The sequence below is a fragment of the Ranitomeya imitator genome, chromosome 4 (assembly GCF_032444005.1).
Source record: "Ranitomeya imitator isolate aRanImi1 chromosome 4, aRanImi1.pri, whole genome shotgun sequence".
NCBI lineage: Eukaryota > Metazoa > Chordata > Amphibia > Anura > Dendrobatidae > Ranitomeya > Ranitomeya imitator.
In genome coordinates this window covers 709,098,047-709,116,835 of record NC_091285.1, presented here as the reverse complement: position 1 = coordinate 709,116,835, position 18,789 = coordinate 709,098,047, and positions in this window count along the sequence as shown.

Sequence of the window (18,789 nt, the reverse complement as noted above, 5' to 3'; positions counted from 1 at the left end):
ATAAAAAGTGTGGACAAACCAAAAAGATAGCTGTGCAGAAAGGAAGGAACAAGAGGATTTGTGCTTTGAAAAAAGCAGTTGGTTTGCACAGTGGCGTACACACAGCAATGCAGCTATCAGGGAGCCTTCTAGGGCAGCCCAATGAGCTACAGCGCTGAGGAGGAAAAAAAAAAAAATGTAGCTTCCACTATCCCTGCACACCGAAGGTGGTGTTGGGCAGTGGAAATCGCTACAGCACAAGCGGTTTGGTGGTTAATGGACCCTGCCTAATGCTATCCCTGCTTCTGACGAAGCGGCAGCAACCTCTCCCTAAGCTCAGATCAGCAGCAGTAACATGGCGGTCGGCGGGAACGCCCCTTTATAGCCCCTGTGACGCCGCAGACAGCAAGCCAATCACTGCAATGCCCTTCTCTAAGATGGTGGGGACCAGGACCTATGTCATCACGCTGCCCACACTCTGCGTTTACCTTCATTGGCTGAGAAATGGCGCTTTTCGCGTCATTGAAACGCGACTTTGGCGCGAAAGTCGCGTACCGCATGGCCGACCCCGCACAGGGGTCGGATCGGGTTTCATGAAACCCGACTTTGCCAAAAGTCGGCGACTTTTGAAAATGAACGACCCGTTTCGCTCAACCCTAATACTTACAGTAAATAGATGCAGAATAAGTAGATATATAGATGTCAGTGACCAATCCAATTATTACAGTGTGTGTGCAAATAACTGGACATGTATGTAATTAATAAAAGATTATTTTGGGGGAAAAAGTGGCGTGGGCTCCCGTCCAATTTTCTGGACCAGCAGAGGGAAAGCCAGCACCTGGGGGCTGATATTAATAGCCTAGGAAGGGACCATGATTATTGCCCCCCCTGGCTAAAAACATCAGCTCCCAACTGCCCCAGAAAAGGTGCATCTCTAAGATGTGCAAATTCTGGTACTTAGTCTTGCTCATCCCACTTGCCCTGTAGCAGTGGCAAGTGAGGTAATAGTTGTGGGGTTGATGTAACCTTTGCATTGTAAGGTGACAGCAAACCCACAGTTTAGTAATGGAGACCTGTGCTGAACTCTGGAGAGTGAGAAAATGCAAGTTCATTTCCCCCCACTCCAGACTTCAGCGCAGTTCAGGCTGTAAGGGAGCTCAGCTTCAGTGACATCACTGCTAGTCACGGAAGCTCTGCTTCCAGCATCTCCTCATTACCCAGTAGTTTTCAGCTGGGGCAGTCGCATCTTGGCACCATTCTGGTTGACAAATGTATATTCCACAGATATGTATTAATGCATGGAATACGACGACGGACAGTTATGGGTGTATTGTTGGTTTGTTATTTTTATTTTTATTACAGAAGATTGAGGGCTTTGCATGGATTAGGAGATTAGGAGAAGGAATAAAATGGGAAAACTGTGTTGTGTTTTATTTCATTTAAAGACTTTATTCTGGCTGTGTCTTAATTTAACATGTAACAAATATAGGATTAGTAATGGATAGGTTTCTTACTAACACCTCTACATTACTAAGCCGTGGACTTGATATCACCTTACAAAACAAAGGTGACATCAACCCCACAACTATTACCCCATTGCCACCGCTAGAGGGCAAGTGGGAAGAGTGAGGCTAAGTGCCAGAATTGGCTCTTATTAGAGATGGGCCTTTTCTGGGGTGGCTGAGTGCTGATGCTTGTAGCCACGGGGTCAATATCCATGGCACCTTCATAAGCTATTAATATCAGCCTGCAGCTGTGCGCATAGCCTTTGCTGGTTATTAATTCTAGAAGGACTCCATATCATTTTTATGGGGCTCTCCAATTTTAATAGCCAGTAAAGGCTAAGTATACAGTTGTGAGCTTGCTGCGAGTGGGGTGCGTTTTTTATTTCTTGCACCCATAGACTTGCATTGGCGAGACTCGGGAGACATACGCGTACAATCACAGCATGATACGATTTCACTCGCAAGTACAATACGGCCGAGAAACAAATGGTGATGTGAGCTTCCTCATAGCTTAAGATTGGTCCAAGTGCTACGCGCATAGCATTCGTCCGTATTATATGCTAGTGTGACTCCAGCCATAAAGTGATACCTGGTGGTGAATTCCGTCTTGTGGTTGATGTTTAATTTTTATTTTCAGTATTAAGGTAATATAGTAACATAGTTAGTAAGGCCGAAAAAAGACATTTGTCCATCCAGTTCAGCCTATATTCCATCATAATAAATACCCAGATCTACGTCCTTCTACAGAACCTAATTGTATGATACAATATTGTTCTGCTCCAGGAAGACATCCAGGCCTCTCTTGAACCCCTCGACTGAGTTCGCCATCACCACCTCCTCAGGCAAGCAATTCCAGATTCTCACTGCCCTAACAGTAAAGAATCCTCTTCTATGTTGGTGGAAAAACCTTCTCTCCTCCAGACGCAAAGAATGCCCCCTTGTGCCCGTCACCTTCCTTGGTATAAACAGATCCTCAGCGAGATATTTGTATTGTCCCCTTATATACTTATACATGGTTATTAGATCGCCCCTCAGTCGTCTTTTTTCTAGACTAAATAATCCTAATTTCGCTAATCTATCTGGGTATTGTAGTTCTCCCATCCCCTTTATTAATTTTGTTGCCCTCCTTTGTACTCTCTCTAGTTCCATTATATCCTTCCTGAGCACCGGTGCCCAAAACTGGACACAGTACTCCATGTGCGGTCTAACTAGGGATTTGTACAGAGGCAGTATAATGCTCTCATCATGTGTATCCAGACCTCTTTTAATGCACCCCATGATCCTGTTTGCCTTGGCAGCTGCTGCCTGGCACTGGCTGCTCCAGGTAAGTTTATCATTAACTAGGATCCCCAAGTCCTTCTCCCTGTCAGATTTACCCAGTGGTTTCCCGTTCAGTGTGTAATGGTGATATTGATTCCCTCTTCCCATGTGTATAACCTTACATTTATCATTGTTAAACCTCATCTGCCACCTTTCAGCCCAAGTTTCCAACTTATCCAGATCCATCTGTAGCAGAATACTATCTTCTCTTGTATTAACTGCTTTACATAGTTTTGTATCATCTGCAAATATTGATATTTTACTGTGTAAACCTTCTACCAGATCATTAATGAATATGTTGAAGAGAACAGGTCCCAATACTGACCCCTGCGGTACCCCACTGGTCACAGCGACCCAGTTAGAGACTATACCATTTATAACCACCCTCTGCTTTCTATCACTAAGCCAGTTACTAACCCATTTACACACATTTTCCCCCAGACCAAGCATTCTCATTTTGTGTACCAACCTCTTGTGCGGCACGGTATCAAACGCTTTGGAAAAATCGAGATATACCACGTCCAATGACTCACCGTGGTCCAGTCTATAGCTTACCTCTTCATAAAAACTGATTAGATTGGTTTGACAGGAGCGATTTCTCATAAACCCATGCTGATATGGAGTTAAACAGTTATTCTCATTGAGATAATCCAGAATAACATCCCTCAGAAACCCTTCAAATATTTTACCAACAATAGAGGTTAGACTTACTGGCCTATAATTTCCAGGTTCACTTTTAGAGCCCTTTTTGAATATTGGCACCACATTTGCTATGCGCCAGTCCTGCTGAACAGACCCTGTCACTATAGAGTCACTAAAAATAAGAAATAATGGTTTATCTATTACATTACTTAGTTCTCTTAGTACTCGTGGGTGTATGCCATCCGGACCCGGAGATTTATCTATTTTAATCTTATTTAGCCGGTTTTGCACCTCTTCTTGGGTTAGATTGGTGACCCTTAATATAGGGTTTTCATTGTTTCTTGGGATTTCACCTAGCATTTCATTTTCCACCGTGAATACCGTGGAGAAGAAGGTGTTTAATATGTTAGCTTTTTCCTCGTCATCTACAACCATTCTTTCCTCACTATTTTTTAAGGGGCCTACATTTTCAGTTTTTATTCTTTTACTATTGATATAGTTGAAGAACAGTTTGGGATTAGTTTTACTCTCCTTAGCAATGTGCTTCTCTGTTTCCTTTTTGGCAGCTTTAATTAGTTTTTTAGATAAAGTATTTTTCTCCCTATAGTTTTTTAGAGCTTCAATGGTGCCATCCTGCTTTAGTAGTGCAAATGCTTTCTTTTTACTGTTAATTGCCTGTCTTACTTCTTTGTTTAGCCACATTGGGTTTTTCCTATTTCTAGTCCTTTTATTCCCACAAGGTATAAACCGCTTACACTGCCTATTTAGGATGTTCTTAAACATTTCCCATTTATTATCTGTATTCTCATTTCTGAGGATATTGTCCCAGTCAAACCAGATTAAGGGCATCTCTAAGCTGGTCAAACTTTGCCTTCCTAAAGTTCAGTGTTTTTGTGACTCCCTGACAAGTCCCCCTAGTGAAAGACAGGTGAAACTGCACAATATTGTGGTCGCTATTTCCTAAATGCCCAACCACCTGCAGATTTGTTATTCTGTCAGGTCTATTAGATAGTATTAGGTCTAAAAGTGCTGCTCCTCTGGTTGGATTCTGCACCAATTGTGAAAGATAATTTTTCTTGGTTATTAGCAGAAACCCGTTGCCTTTATGGGTTTCACAGGTTTCTGTTTCCCAGTTAATATCCGGGTAGTTAAAGTCCCCCATAACCAGGACCTCATTATGGGTTGCAGCTTCATCTATCTGCTTTAGAAGTAGACTTTCCATGCTTTCTGTTATATTTGGGGGTTTGTAACAGACCCCAATGAGAATTTTGTTACCATTTTTCCCTCCATGAATTTCAACCCATATGGACTCGACATCCTCATTCCCTTCGCTAATATCCTCCCTTAAAGTGGACCTTAAAATGATATGCTCATGCAGTGACCTCGCCCCTATTTTACATAATGAATATTATATATATTGAGAAAAAAAATCACCATCTGCAGGCAGGCGCCGGCAATTTTTTTTAGAACTCTCCGCTGCACCGTGAGACTTTTTCTCAATGTGCTAGGGTGGTGGTAAAACTTTTATTATGTAATTTTATTTTCTGGGTAGTTTTGTTGTTTTTGCTTTAGCTTTATTCCAAGACTCTTTTTTTTTTTCCAGAAAACAGATTATTTTTCATTATTACTTTTTGCATGAGACATACTTTCATGATAGTAATAGCATTGATTTTATCATACAATGCATTGATTTTATTCTGTTAATAATGAACAAAATGTTAGGAGTCGAGTTCCTTCTTCTGCACAGGGGGAATCTCGAGCCATGTTTGCTGCGGTTTCCCATTCTACATCAGCCACAGTGGAGCCTGCTCAGCAGAGACGCCGGTCCCAGCGTCTCACTCAGTCTGATACTGTGCAATGGGTTACTGCTGCCTTTCCAGGCTCTGCTGTTGTAGCCTGCACTGGTCAGCAGCGAGCAGGCTTTTCTGGGACTAAGTCATGCTTTGCACACACTGAGCATGCCCAAGGTAAGACCTGTCATTGGAGGTCAGGAGTCACATGCTCAGGTACTCCAGCAGCTATCATTGGTCCTCTAGGAAGGTCCTGAAGTTGCTCAGGTACTGTAGCAACATACATTGGTTCCCTGGGAAGGTCCTGTATGTGCTGCAGCTATAAAAGGTTTGCATGGCCGCACAGCCATGTGCTAGTATCACCTCATGTCATGAGCTTGTTATTTGTGGTCACGCCTGTATGTGTGTATTCAGGGACCCGGCTGAAATAAGCCCCTATAATACCGGCACCTCCGATGAGGAGTTTTCATATATGTGTTCAGGGACCCAGCTGAAATAAGCCCCTATAATACCGGCACCTCTGATGAGGAGTTTTCATATATGTGTTCAGGGACCCGGCTGAAATAAGCCCCTAGAATACCGGCACCTCCGATGAGGAGTTTTCATATAAGTGTTCAGGGACCCGGCTAAAATAAGCCCCTAGAATACCGACACCTCCGATGAGGAGTTTTCATATATGTGTTCAGGGACCCAGCTGAAATAAGCCCCTAGAATGCCGGCACCTCCGGTGAGGAGTGTTTGTATGCTTTTATGGGTGTGTGACCACTGACTGCCATCAGCTCAGCAGTTAGCTGTGTTCCCCTGTGACGCTGACAGGGCACAGCATCTTATTTCTAGCGACTCCGTGGAGTTAACAGAGTTTGCTTATACCGCCATACAGCGCCACCATTTGCCAGCAGCAGGTTCCTCTCCTGCGTGGTTGACCCCGGGTTGCAAACGCATCTATTTATACATATATATATATATATAATCGGTGCGTTCCGCAAACCCTAACACAACCTTGTATTATTTGTTTGCTTTTAACTTGGATTTTGTTTTTAAATATTGTTAAACTTTTTTTTACTTTAGTTAACTTTTTTCATTCATGGAAATGGACTTGTGTATGTGATCCTTTAATAACTTTGATAAAACAGTTTCAGTTTTCTCTGTATCATAATGCAATAGCTAGTAGTATACTTTGTACCGGATGATGTCTTTTAAGAGTAAAACTGAGCGTGGCACACTGACATGATAAAATAATCATTAGTCATTTTTTGAAAATACTGTATAGAATAAAGCTTCTCCTCTGTATTTCAAGAAGTTCCAGGAATTCTGCTTTACATTCCCATTGTAATCCTGGTACAGGCTTTTCATGTAGATTTTACATAAAATCTAAATGTGATCATTACTATTAAGGGAGGGAGTAAATTATGGGAAAATATAATATTATAAGGATGCCATGAAAAGCCCTTCAGTAATGTTACAGTTAATGTGGTGACTGGTGAGTAATAAAGATCAGCGGATATGGTGAGATTTAAATTTGCCAATTTGTGCCGGTTTTACAAGGAAATTCAAGCCTCAACTACTGTAATTTATTCTTTACACCAGGCTGCATTTTGAAACACAACTAGGAATAGCAAGTTACCACTCATGTGCCTGTTCCTAGTCGTGGTCAGAAGTACCAGCCTAGAGTGTGCATCGTATGGATGGTGATGGTTTGAAGTTACAGAGCAGTCCAGGGCCTAGTCTTTGCTAAGAATGCAGGTCCAAAGGTCATGATGTCCAACTTGACTTAACATCGCTCACAATAGTTCAGATTCTTACTGTAATTAGATTTCGGATGCCCATGCTCATGTGTAAGGATCTCTCAGGTCTAGTTGGGGAACGCCTGGCCTGGTATGAAGATGCTTATTATTTCAACAAGTGGCTGCAGTAAGATGAGGCGCCATGGATTATAGGAGGAAGGCAAGCAGCAGAAGTGGCCAGAAGGTTGAGCAGTGAAGCAATTATTACTTTATTTTGATCTAATCACTAGCCGACCCTCTTTGGTTCAGCAATATGGTGGGAAGTCAAACTCTAATTTGTTTAATTAACATAGAGCAACATTTTAAAAAATTCCTTTCGAGAGAAAAAAAGTAAAATTGGAGGCAGCTCACCAAAAGAGTTTTCATCCTTCCTAGAGAATACTTACCTACACGCAACCTCCGATCCTCACAAGATCTCCTACTCTACTCCCCTCTTATCTCCTCTTCCCACAAATGTATACAAGATTTCTCTCGTGTATCACCCCTACTCTGGAACCCTCTACCACAACACATCAGACTCTCGCCTACCATCGAAACCTTCAAAAAGAACCTGAAGACCCACCTCTTCCGACAAGCCTACAACCTGCAGTAACCACCGATCGACCAAACCGCTGCACGGCCAGCTCTACCCTCACCTACTGTATCCTCACCCATCCCTTGTAGATTGTGAGCCTTCGCGGGCAGGGTCCTCACTCCTCCTGTACCGGTTATGACTTGTATTGTTTAAGATTATTGTACTTGTTTTTATTATGTATACCCCTCCTCACATGTAAAGCGCCATGGAATAAATGGCGCTATAACATTAAATAATAATAATAATAATTTTTGCAAAATTGGAGTATAATTCAATTACACTCAAATAAATTCGAACAACTCTAAGTTGTGAGGAATCCATGTTGAAAGAGGATACGTTTTTATCCCTTGTAGAAGCCTCAGAGGTTATATTTGTTACTATTGAGCTTACCTTTGTGATTTTGGATATGCTCTTTGCATACCATTTGGTCCCACTGGGGAAATAGACTGCTGTTAGCCATATTATGGTCATTGATGGCTGATGACACACTATTTATATGCATGATCAATCTATAGACTCAGACTGAGGGATTTAGGAGAAGTTCTACACTCTTCAGTTCAGACCTAGTGTTCTAAAGAATTTAGGTGGTCTAATATGTCTTCAGTACTTTAGATAATAATCTTGAACAACAATTTACTAGCCCACCAGTGATGTACTTATGAATAGTGATGAGCGAGTATGCTCGTTACTCGAGATTTCCGAGCATGCTCGTGTGTTCTCCGAGTATCTTGGGTGTGCTCATAGATTATGTTTGTGTCGCCGCAGCTGCATGATTTCCAGCTGCTAGACAGCCTGAACACATATGGGGATTCCCTAACAAACAGGCAACCCCCACATGTATTCAGGCTGTCTAGAAGTGGCAAATCATGCAGCTGCAGCAACACAAACTAAATCTCCGAGCACGCCCAAAATGCTCCGAAATCTCGAGTACCGAGCATAGTCGTTCATCACAACTTATGAACTTTTTTCCTCCTTTAGCTCGTTATGAATTTTAGCTATTGTTGCAGAATGAATTTAGAATACTGTTTGAGATCATCTTACAGTTATTATGGAGAATATGTAAGTTGCAGATGGAAGCTGTCCCACATTTTGTATTTTTCACCTGGGCCTTCATCTGTATATGTTCACGTCTTCTGTGTCCTCCTGTAAACATAAATTTGCTGTCACAGATTTTGAAACTTCAATGTTCTTTTGGACAAGCTGATGTTCATTCTTCACTTCCGAAAAGTCATGAATGCATTCTTAATGTCTGTATTTCTAAGACAGTATATGATGGGGTTAATAAGGGGAGTCAACATGGTGTAAAATAAAGAGCACAGTTTAAGCACAATGGTAGCAATCCCATTTGTTGAAACCAAATAAATAGAGATTAATGTTCCAAAAAATATAAAAACCACCATCAAGTGAGAGCCGCAGGTCGCAAAGGCTTTCTGTCCTACAACGGACTGCATTCTGAGGATGGCATGGACAATGTAACCATAGGAGACCACAATCATAAGGAACGGGAGCAGAATTACAGGAACACAGAGGTAGATTTTCACAGTTTCAATGAATAAAGTTTCTGATGTAGACAATTGTACTATAGGATCAAATTCACAAAAAAAGTGATCAATGATATTTGACCTCGGGAACTGGAGACAAGAAAGGTTTATTGTCTGAAATGACATTAATATAAAACCGGAGAGCCAGGCTACAACCACAAATATCGAGCAAAGCATGGGGCTCATTTTAGAAGAATAGTGCAGGGGGTGACATATGGCCAGATATCTGTCATAGGACATCACAGTCAAAAGAAGACATTCTGAAGACTCAAAGGAACTAAAGAAAAAAAACTGTATGAGACATTGTGAAAGCAGCATGGAAGAACCATTGTGCAGAACCACGTGGAGCATGTAAGGCACAACATCGGAGGTCACCATGATGTCCAAAGTCGTCAGTTGTGCCAGGAAGAAGTACATGGGACAGTGGAGGCTCTTGCTGTTTGATACCACAATGATGACCAAGAGGTTCCCACAGATTGTTGTGATGTAAATCATGAGGACGAAGAGAAAAAATACAATTCTGAAGCCACGAAGGTCTGGAAATCCCAGGAGGGTGATTGTAGTAACATTGCGATTCTCCATGTTCTATAATTAGTATTTTGGTAAATGAATATAGTTTCAAATTTAATAATATGCAGTAAATTTCTGAGAGCATAATATAGAAATATAGGATGAATATGTTGTAATATCCAGATCAAACATCAGAAATAGATATAATGTTATATACTGTTCTACAAAGACTATAAAACAACCAAAGGGAAATGTGTCAGGAACAAAATTATAGTCAAATCCGTATATTGAAAATCATATTTTATAAAACATATCATTTAAGAACAATGAGCACAAATAATCTCAGAATATAGGAAAAAGACTAAAATGTGATGGGTGAGCTACTGTGGAAAACCCTTATGAACAACTGTATATATACATAGGGCAAAGTCTAGTGTATATCTGGGCATATGACAATTTTAGAATCTGATTCACACTGAAAACCCTAAATACATATATATCACACAGAAATAAATAGTTCAGTTCATATGCAGAGACAAAAACCTTGGAAAATATAGGTATTTCCAACAAAAGATCAGAAAAAATAATATATCACACATTCAATACCTACATATGTAATAAGCTGCCCCACCAAACACCAGACATGTGTGTTATCAATGCTTCGTCATTGACTGGTTTTCATCAATGTTGATGAAGTCCTGGAGAAACGCGCGTCGGTGTTTGGTGGGTGATCTTATTACATGCGATGTTTAATCTATGTTATATATTTTTCTCATCTTTTGTGGGAAATACTTATGTATGTTTGCCAACGCAATGACTCTGCCCTGTATATATATATATATATATATATATATATATATAATTGTTCGTAGGGGTTTCCCACAGTAGCTCACCCATCAAATTTCTTTCCCTTTATTCTGGGATTGTTTGTGCGCAGTGTTCTTAAATTATATGTTTAACAAATATTGCTTAGAGTATAATTTTTGTTCCTAAAAGAATGTTTCTGTGGTTGCTTTGTATTCTGATGTCCTATGGGGACACACTACATATTAATTAGAGTTACAAATCTTTGGCAATTTATAGACCATAATAAAACTTTCCTTAATAAAATGAGCATCTATTGAATAAGAATGCATCTTTCATTCAGATGCAGTTTAATGGTGAATATCATCGAATTCACCACAGTAAGTTTGAAAAAAAAAATGCGATTCAATATTCAGCTCCACATCATAAAACATCTGTATAAAAAAACCTCAAAGCACCAAAATCATGGAAGTAACATTAAAATGTCACGTACTATAGATGCAACACAATGCAGAAACTAAGTCCTGGAGCATGAGCACAATGATATCTGTGTATATATGAGCTGGACGATGAAACCCTGGAGGAAAACGGCATCCTCTGAGGCTGAAGGGGATTTCATTACTGATTAACATCTGAAAGAGTAAATGATCTTCTATTATTTTCTATAACTCAATAGTATGTGTGAAAATAAGAAACTGTGTTATATACACTGCTCAAAAAATAAATGGAACACTAAAATCCCACATCCTAGATATCTCTGAATGAAATATTTCAGTTGCAAATTTTTATTCATTGCATAGTGGAATGTGTTCGGAACAATAAAACATAACAATTATCTAGGTAAATCAAAATGAATATCACATGGAGGTCTGGATTTGGAATGATACTAAAAATCAAATTACAGGCTGATCCAACTTCAGTGGAAATGCCTCCAGACAAGGAAATGATGCTCAGCATTGTGTGTGGCCTCCACGTGCCTGTATGACCTCCCTACTGTGCAACGCCAGGGCATGCTTCTGATGAGGCGCATATGGTCCCCTGAGGGATTTCCTCCCAGACCTGGACTAAAACATCTGACAATTCCTGGACAGTATGTGGTGCAACATGACGTTGGTGAATGGAGCGAGACATGATGTCCCAGATGTGCTCAATTGGATTCAGGTCTGGGGAACGGGCAGGCCAATCCAAAGCTTCAATGCCTTCATCTTGCAGGAACTGCTGACACACTCCAGCCACATGAGGTCTGGCATTGTCCTGCATTAGGAGGAACCAGGGTCAACTGCACCAGCATATGGTCTCACAAGGGGTCGGAGGATCTCATCTCGGTAGCTATTGGCAGTCAGGGTACCTCTGCCGAGCACATGGAGATCTGTGCGGCCCTCCAAAGAAATGCAACCCCACACCATTACTGACCCACTACCAAACCGGTCATGATAAAGGATGTTGCAGGCAGCAGATCACTCTCCATGGCATCTCCAGACTCTGTCACGTATGTCACATGTGCTCAGTGTGAACCTGCTTTCATCTGTGAAGAGCACAGGGCGCAAGTGGTGATTTTGTTAATCCTGGTGTTCTGTGGCAAATACCAAGCATCCTGCATGGTGTTGGGCTGTGAGCACAACCCCCATCTGTGGATGTCGGGTGTTATGGTCTGGTGATTATGGAACGACATGAGACTAGCTCTGAGCAGGTGGTATCTATACTGACCGCAGACCCTAAGCTCAACACACAACTAGAAGCAGCCGTGGATTGCTCCTTACGCTCCCTAGGCAACTCATCACAGCCTAAGAGCTAACTAGCCCTAAAGATAGAAGCAGGAAAACTATCTTGCCTCAGAGAAAATCCCCAAAGGAAAGACAGCCCCCCACATGTAATGACTGTGAGAGGAGAAGGAAATGACATACGTAGTATGAAACAAGATTGAGCACAGGAGGCCACTTCTAGCTAAAAAGGAAAGTACAGAAAAAAGCTCTGTGCGGTCAGTAGAAAAAGCTAGAAAAAGTCCACCGCAGAGAAATGCAAAAATCTACACACCTAACTAAAGGTGTGGAGGGCAAACTCTACTGCCCAGAGCTTCCAGTTTAGCTAAATAGATCCATACTGATAAACTGGACAAATGAGCAAAAAAACAAGACAGTACAAAACAACAAGTCCACAATAAGTGAACTGCAAAGGACATGGAAGGATTTAGCTTTGCAGAACTTGGTCAGAGAGTCAGGACAATCCAAAGCGCAATGACTCCAGGCAGAGACAATTGACAACTGGCATTGAATGAGGGCTAAGGCCAGACTAATATAGCCGAGCCCAAAAGACAATCAAAGGATACAGCTGAGAAGCTAAATCCAAGAAGCAGTCATACCACTAAAGACCACAGGAGGAGCCCAAGAGCAGAACTCACAAAAATACTACTTACAACCAAGAACGGAATTCACAACCGTAACCCCCCCCCCTTGAGGAGCGGTCACTGAACCCTCTCCAGAGCCCCTAGGCCGATCAGGACGAGCCAAATGAAAAGCACGAACCAACTCGGCAGCATGAACATCGGAGGTAACAACCCAAGAATTATCCTCCTGGCCATAACCCTTCCACTTGACAAGATACTGAAGCTTCCGCCTTGAAAAACGAGAATCCAAAATTTTCTCAACCACATATTCCAACTCCCCCCCAACCAACACCGGGGCAGGAGGATCAACAGATGGAACAACGGGCTTCACATATCTCCGCAACAAAGATCTATGGAAAACATTGTGGATGGAAAAAGAAGCTGGAAGGGCCAAACGAAAAGACACCGGATTGATAATCTCAGAAATCTTATAAGAACCAATAAACCGAGGCTTGAACTTAGGGGAAGAAACCTTTATAGGGACATGACGAGAGGACAACTAGACTAAATCCCCAACACGAAGCCGGGGGCCAACACACCGACGGCGGTTAGCAAAACGCTGAGCCCTTTCCTGGGACAACATCAAATTGTCCACCACATGAGTCCAAATCCGCTGCAACCTGTCCACCACAGAATCCACACCAGGACAATCAGAAGGCTCAACCTGCCCTGAAGAAAAACGAGGATGGAAACCAAAATTACAAAAGAAAGGCGAAACCAAAGTAGCCGAACTGGCCCGATTATTAAGGGCAAACTCGGCCAACGGCAAAAAAGTCACCCAATCATCCTGATCAGCAGACACAAAGCATCTCAAATAGGTTTCCAAGGTTTGATTAGCTCGCTCAGTTTGGCCATTTGTCTGAGGATGGAACGCCGAAGAAAAAGACAAATCAATACCCATCCTAGCACAAAAGGCCCGCCAAAACCAGGAAACAAACTGGGAACCTCTATCAGACACAATATTCTCCGGAATGCCATGCAAATGAACCACATGTTGAAAAAACAATGGAACCAAATTAGAGGAGGAAGGCAATTTAGGCAAAGGTACCAAATGAACCATTTTAGAGAACCGGTCACAAACCACCCAGATAACAGACATCCTCTGGGACACCGGAAGATCTGAAATAAAATCCATGGAAATATGTGTCCAAGGCCTCTCCGGAATGGGCAAAGGTGAAAGCAACCCACTAGCACGGGAACAGCAAGGCTTAGCCCGGGCACAGGTCCCACAGGATTGCACAAAATCACGCACATCCCGCGACAAGGAAGGTCACCAAAAGGGCCTAGCAACCAAATCTCGGGTACCAAAAATTCCAGGATGACTGGCCAACACAGAACAATGGACCTCAGAAATTGCCTTACTTGTCCATCTATCAGGAACAAACAGCTTCCCCACAGGACAGCGGTCAGGCTTATCAGCCTGAAACTCCTGAAGCGCCCGCCGTAAATCAGGGGAGATGGCAGATAAAATCACCCCTTCCCTAAGAATGCCAACCGGCTCAAGGACACCAGGGGAATCAGGCAAAAAACTCCTAGAGAGAGCATCCGCCTTAATATTCTTAGATCCCGGAAGATACGAGACCACAAAATCAAAACGGGAGAAAAACAGGGACCACCGAGCCTGTCTAGGGTTCAGCCGCTTGGCCGACTCAAGGTAAATCAGATTCTTATGATCGGTCAAGACCATAATGCGGTGCTTGGCTCCCTCAAGCCAATGACGCCACTCCTCAAACTCTCACTTCATAGCCAACAACTCCCGATTGCCAACATCATAATTCCGTTCCGCAGGCGAAAACTTCCGAGAAAAGAAGGCACATGGCTTCATCAAGGAACCATCAGAATTCCTCTGTGACAAAACGGCCCCTGCCCCATTCTCAGAAGCGTCAACCTCAACCTGAAAAGGAAGAGAAACATCCGGCTGACGCAAGACAGGGGCAGAAGTAAATCGGTGTTTAAGTTCCTGAAAAGCCTCAACAGCCTCAGAGGACCAGTTAGTCACATCATCGCCTTTCTTAGTTTAACCACACTAGAGAAGTTAGCAATGAAACGGCGATAAAAATTAGCAAAGCCCAAAAATTTTTGAAGACTCTTCACAGATGTGGGTTGAATCCAGTCATGAATGGCTTGGACCTTAACAGGATCCATTTCTATAGACGAAGGGGAAAAAATAAACCCCAAAAAAGAGACCTTCTGAACTCCAAATAGGCACTTAGACCCCTTCACAAATAGAGCATTATCACGAAGGATCTGGAACACCATCCTGACCTGCTTCACATGAGACTCCCAATCATTAGAAAAAATCTAAATATCATCCAAATACTAGTGTTGAGCATTCCAATACCGCAAGTATCGGGTATCGGCCGATATTTGCGGTATCGGAATTCCGATACCGAATTCCGATACTTCCCGCATATCGGATACCGGAATCGGAAGTTCCCAGAATTCAAACTGAACGCAGCAGCCAAAGAGGAATGATTGGAAGTGTGGGCACATCCTGTTTAGCATGGTGGGCATGTAAGTACTGGCAAGGCTGTGATTGGCTGCTGAAATGATGTCACTCTGCACTATAAAAAACGCTGCCGCCATTTTGCGCTCACTCTGCTGTGATTTCAGTTAGGGACAGGACGCTGTGTTCTAACTGAGGGCCAGTTGAGCTAGCTAATTGCTTTATTTTCCTTTCCAAAGGCTAATTTAGCAAAACGCTGTGTGTTCTTCACTGTTCACCTTGCTCTTGCCTTGCAGCGCTGTTTTAACAGCGTTCTGCAAGGTCTCTGTGTGTGTGTGTGCAGCTCACTCTGTAGTCTGTGTGCAGCCATATACCCGGTTGTATTCAGCTCAGGGGGGGTTCACACTGCCTCACACAGTTGTCCTTTTTTGCTCATAGTGCAGCCTGCTGCACATTTTTTCTCAAATTTCCTATTAGTGTTTTTCCACCAGTCTCCAGCTAAATTGTGGAAAAACACTACATAGGATAACCTAGAGGGGGATTTTTGGGCCTTGCAGTGCCGTTTACGGCTGTCTGCACGGTCTCCGTGTGAGCCCAGCTCGCCCTGTAGTCTGTGTGCAGCCATAGCCGGTTGGATTCAGCTCAGGGTTCGTTACTGGCTCATACCTTGAGAAAAATTTTCCTTTTTTTCAAATAGTGCAGCCTGTTTAAAAATTTTTAAAAAAATTCCCTATTAGTGTTTTTCCACCCCTCTCCAGCTAAATTGTGGAAAAACACTACATAGGATAACCTAGAGGGGGGTTTTTGGGCCTTGCAGCGCCGTTTACGGCTGTCTGCACGGTCTCTGTGTGAGCCCAGCTCGCCCTGTAGTCTGTGTGCAGCCATAGCCGGTTGGATTCAGCTCAGGGTTCGTTACTGGCTCATACCTTGAGAAAAATTTCCCTTTTTTTCAAATAGTGCAGCCTGTTTAAAATTTAAAAAAAAAAATTCCTATTAGTGTTTTTCCACCCGTCTCCAGCTAAATTGTGGAAAAACACTACATAGGATAACCTAGAGGGGGGGTTTTGGGCCTTGCAGCGCCGTTTACGGCTGTCTGCACGGACTCCGTGTGAGCCCAGCTCGCCCTGTAGTCTGTGTGCAGCCATAGCCGGTTGGATTCAGCTCAGGGTTCGTTACTGGCTCATACCTTGAGAAAAATTTTCCTTTTTTTCAAATAGTGCAGCCTGTTTAAAATTTAAAAAAAAAAATTCCTATTAGTGTCTTTCCACTCGTATCCAGCTAAATAGTGGAAAAACACTATATAGGATAACCTAGAGGAGGGTTTTTTGGCCTTGCAGCGCCGTTTACGGCTGTCTGCACGGTCCCCGTGTGATTTAAACTAGCTCTGTAGCCCGATCTGCACAAAAAAAAAGTAAAGTTCACCAAACACAACTTAACACTTGTGTAGGCCACATTTGAAAAATAATAAAGTTTAGTCCACACTTTACAACATTAGTGTTTCTTACACCTGTTAGAAGGAGCATTTCAGGAATAAGCACGCTAAGGCCTTAGTACTTTTCTGCTTATCTTTATCTGTCAACCAAGATGAAGAGGGCAGGGAGTAAGGCACGTGGGCGTGGGCGCGGAGCAGGGAGAGGAGCAGGGAGAGGACGTGGTGATTCTGTGCCTGCTGCGGGCGCCGGTGACTCGTCGTCACTCAGTTTCAGCAGTGAACAGTCCTTCATGCGCAGCTTTGTCGGAGAGCGCCGTGCACCGCTGCTGCGTGAAGACCAAATTGAAGCCGTTGTCGGGTGGATGGCAGCTAACGCCTCGGCATCGACTTCAGTTAGTGCCACATCCTCTCAGGCACAGAGCACTGGAGAGCAGCCATCTGTCTCTTCACCACCTGCCAAATTGGCCAGGCAGTCAGAGAGCCCAGGACAGGAGCCGTCTCTACTTCTGTTCTCTGAATCTCTTGGCTTGGAAACAGGGGGCCAGCCAAGCAGCATTGGAGAAATGGAAGAAGAGGCAGTGTGCAGTGATGCCCAACAGCTTTTTCTCTCTGACTCTGAAGAGGCAGGTGGGCCAGTGCCTCCGGTGACCACAGCGCAGTACGCATCTGATGATGAAACTCAGGTGCCGCTTTCTGGTGCGTACTGTGCTGCCGAGACTACCCAGGAGGAGCAGTTGGTGGCAGAGGGTAGTGGAGATGATGAGGTCCTTGACCCATCATGGCGTGAGGAAAAGGAAGGTGGTGGGAGCAGCTCTGAGGAAGAGCTTCCCCTTACGGGCCAAAGAGGGAGAGGGAGGGGGAAGACTGCGGAGCCTGTAGCCTCCACTTTGGCACCCGTTAGGAGCCTGTCTCTTTCCAAAGCCAAAAAAGGCGCTCCCAAGACTTGCAGTGCCTGGTCCTTTTTTGACACAGTTGCAGATGACATTTGTTTTGTCAAATGCAAGCTGTGTCATCAGAAAGTAAAAAGAGGGAAAAATGTCAGCAACCTCAATACCACAAATATGTGGAAACATGTGCGGACCAGGCACGCGGTGGAGTTACAGAAACAGACTGAAGATGTAGGCCAACCAACAGCGGCAGCTACCACCTCTTCAGCTCGTGTTGCCTCTTCCTCCAGCTCACGCACAGCTGGTTTGGCTTCCTCCCAGGATCGCCATGGAAGAACCTCTGGCACTGTTGTCCAGAGACCTTGTGTAATTCCACCCACAGCACCACCTTCCCAGTCATCCTCACACTCCCAGTCTACTCTACAGCCATCGGTAGTACAGGCATGGGAGAAAAGGCGGGCATTCTCGGCCAACCACCCCCCAGCACAGGCTCTGAATGCAGGCATTGCCAAACTGTTGTCCCTGGAAATGCTCTCGTTCAGGCTGGTGGAGACTGACAGCTTCCGTGACTTGATGGCATTGGCAGTCCCACAGTACAAGGTGCCCAGCAGCTTTTACTTCAGCAGGCAGGCTGTCCCTGCCCTGCACAGGCATGTTGAGGCAAACATAAAACATGCGCTACTGAACGCCGTCAGTAGCAAGGTCCACCTCACCACCGATGCGTGGACCAGTCAGCATGGACAGGGGCGATACGTTTCCCTCACTGCCCATTGGGTTAATGTTGTTGAGCCAGGTACAGATCGTGCGAGTGGTGCAGGACGTGTCCTGCCCACTCCAAGGATTGCAGGAATCCAGTCTGTACGCATCGACTCCTCTTCTTACACCAGTTCCTCAGATTCCTCTCTGCAGGATCCGTCACAGTCCACCTCCACATGGACCCGTGAACGTTTACCTATGACCGACATGAGCACAGCCGTGGCCAAACGTCAGCAGGCCGTCTTGAAACTAGTTTCATTGGGGCATCGAAGCCACACAGCGCAGAAGCTCTGGAATGCCATCAAGCAGGAGAGCGATGTGTGGTTACTGCCAGCGAATCTCCAGCCAGGCATGGTAGTGTGTGACAATGGCCGAAATCTGGTGGCAGCTTTAGCCCTTGGCAACCTCACTCACATCCCATGTCTGGCACATGTGC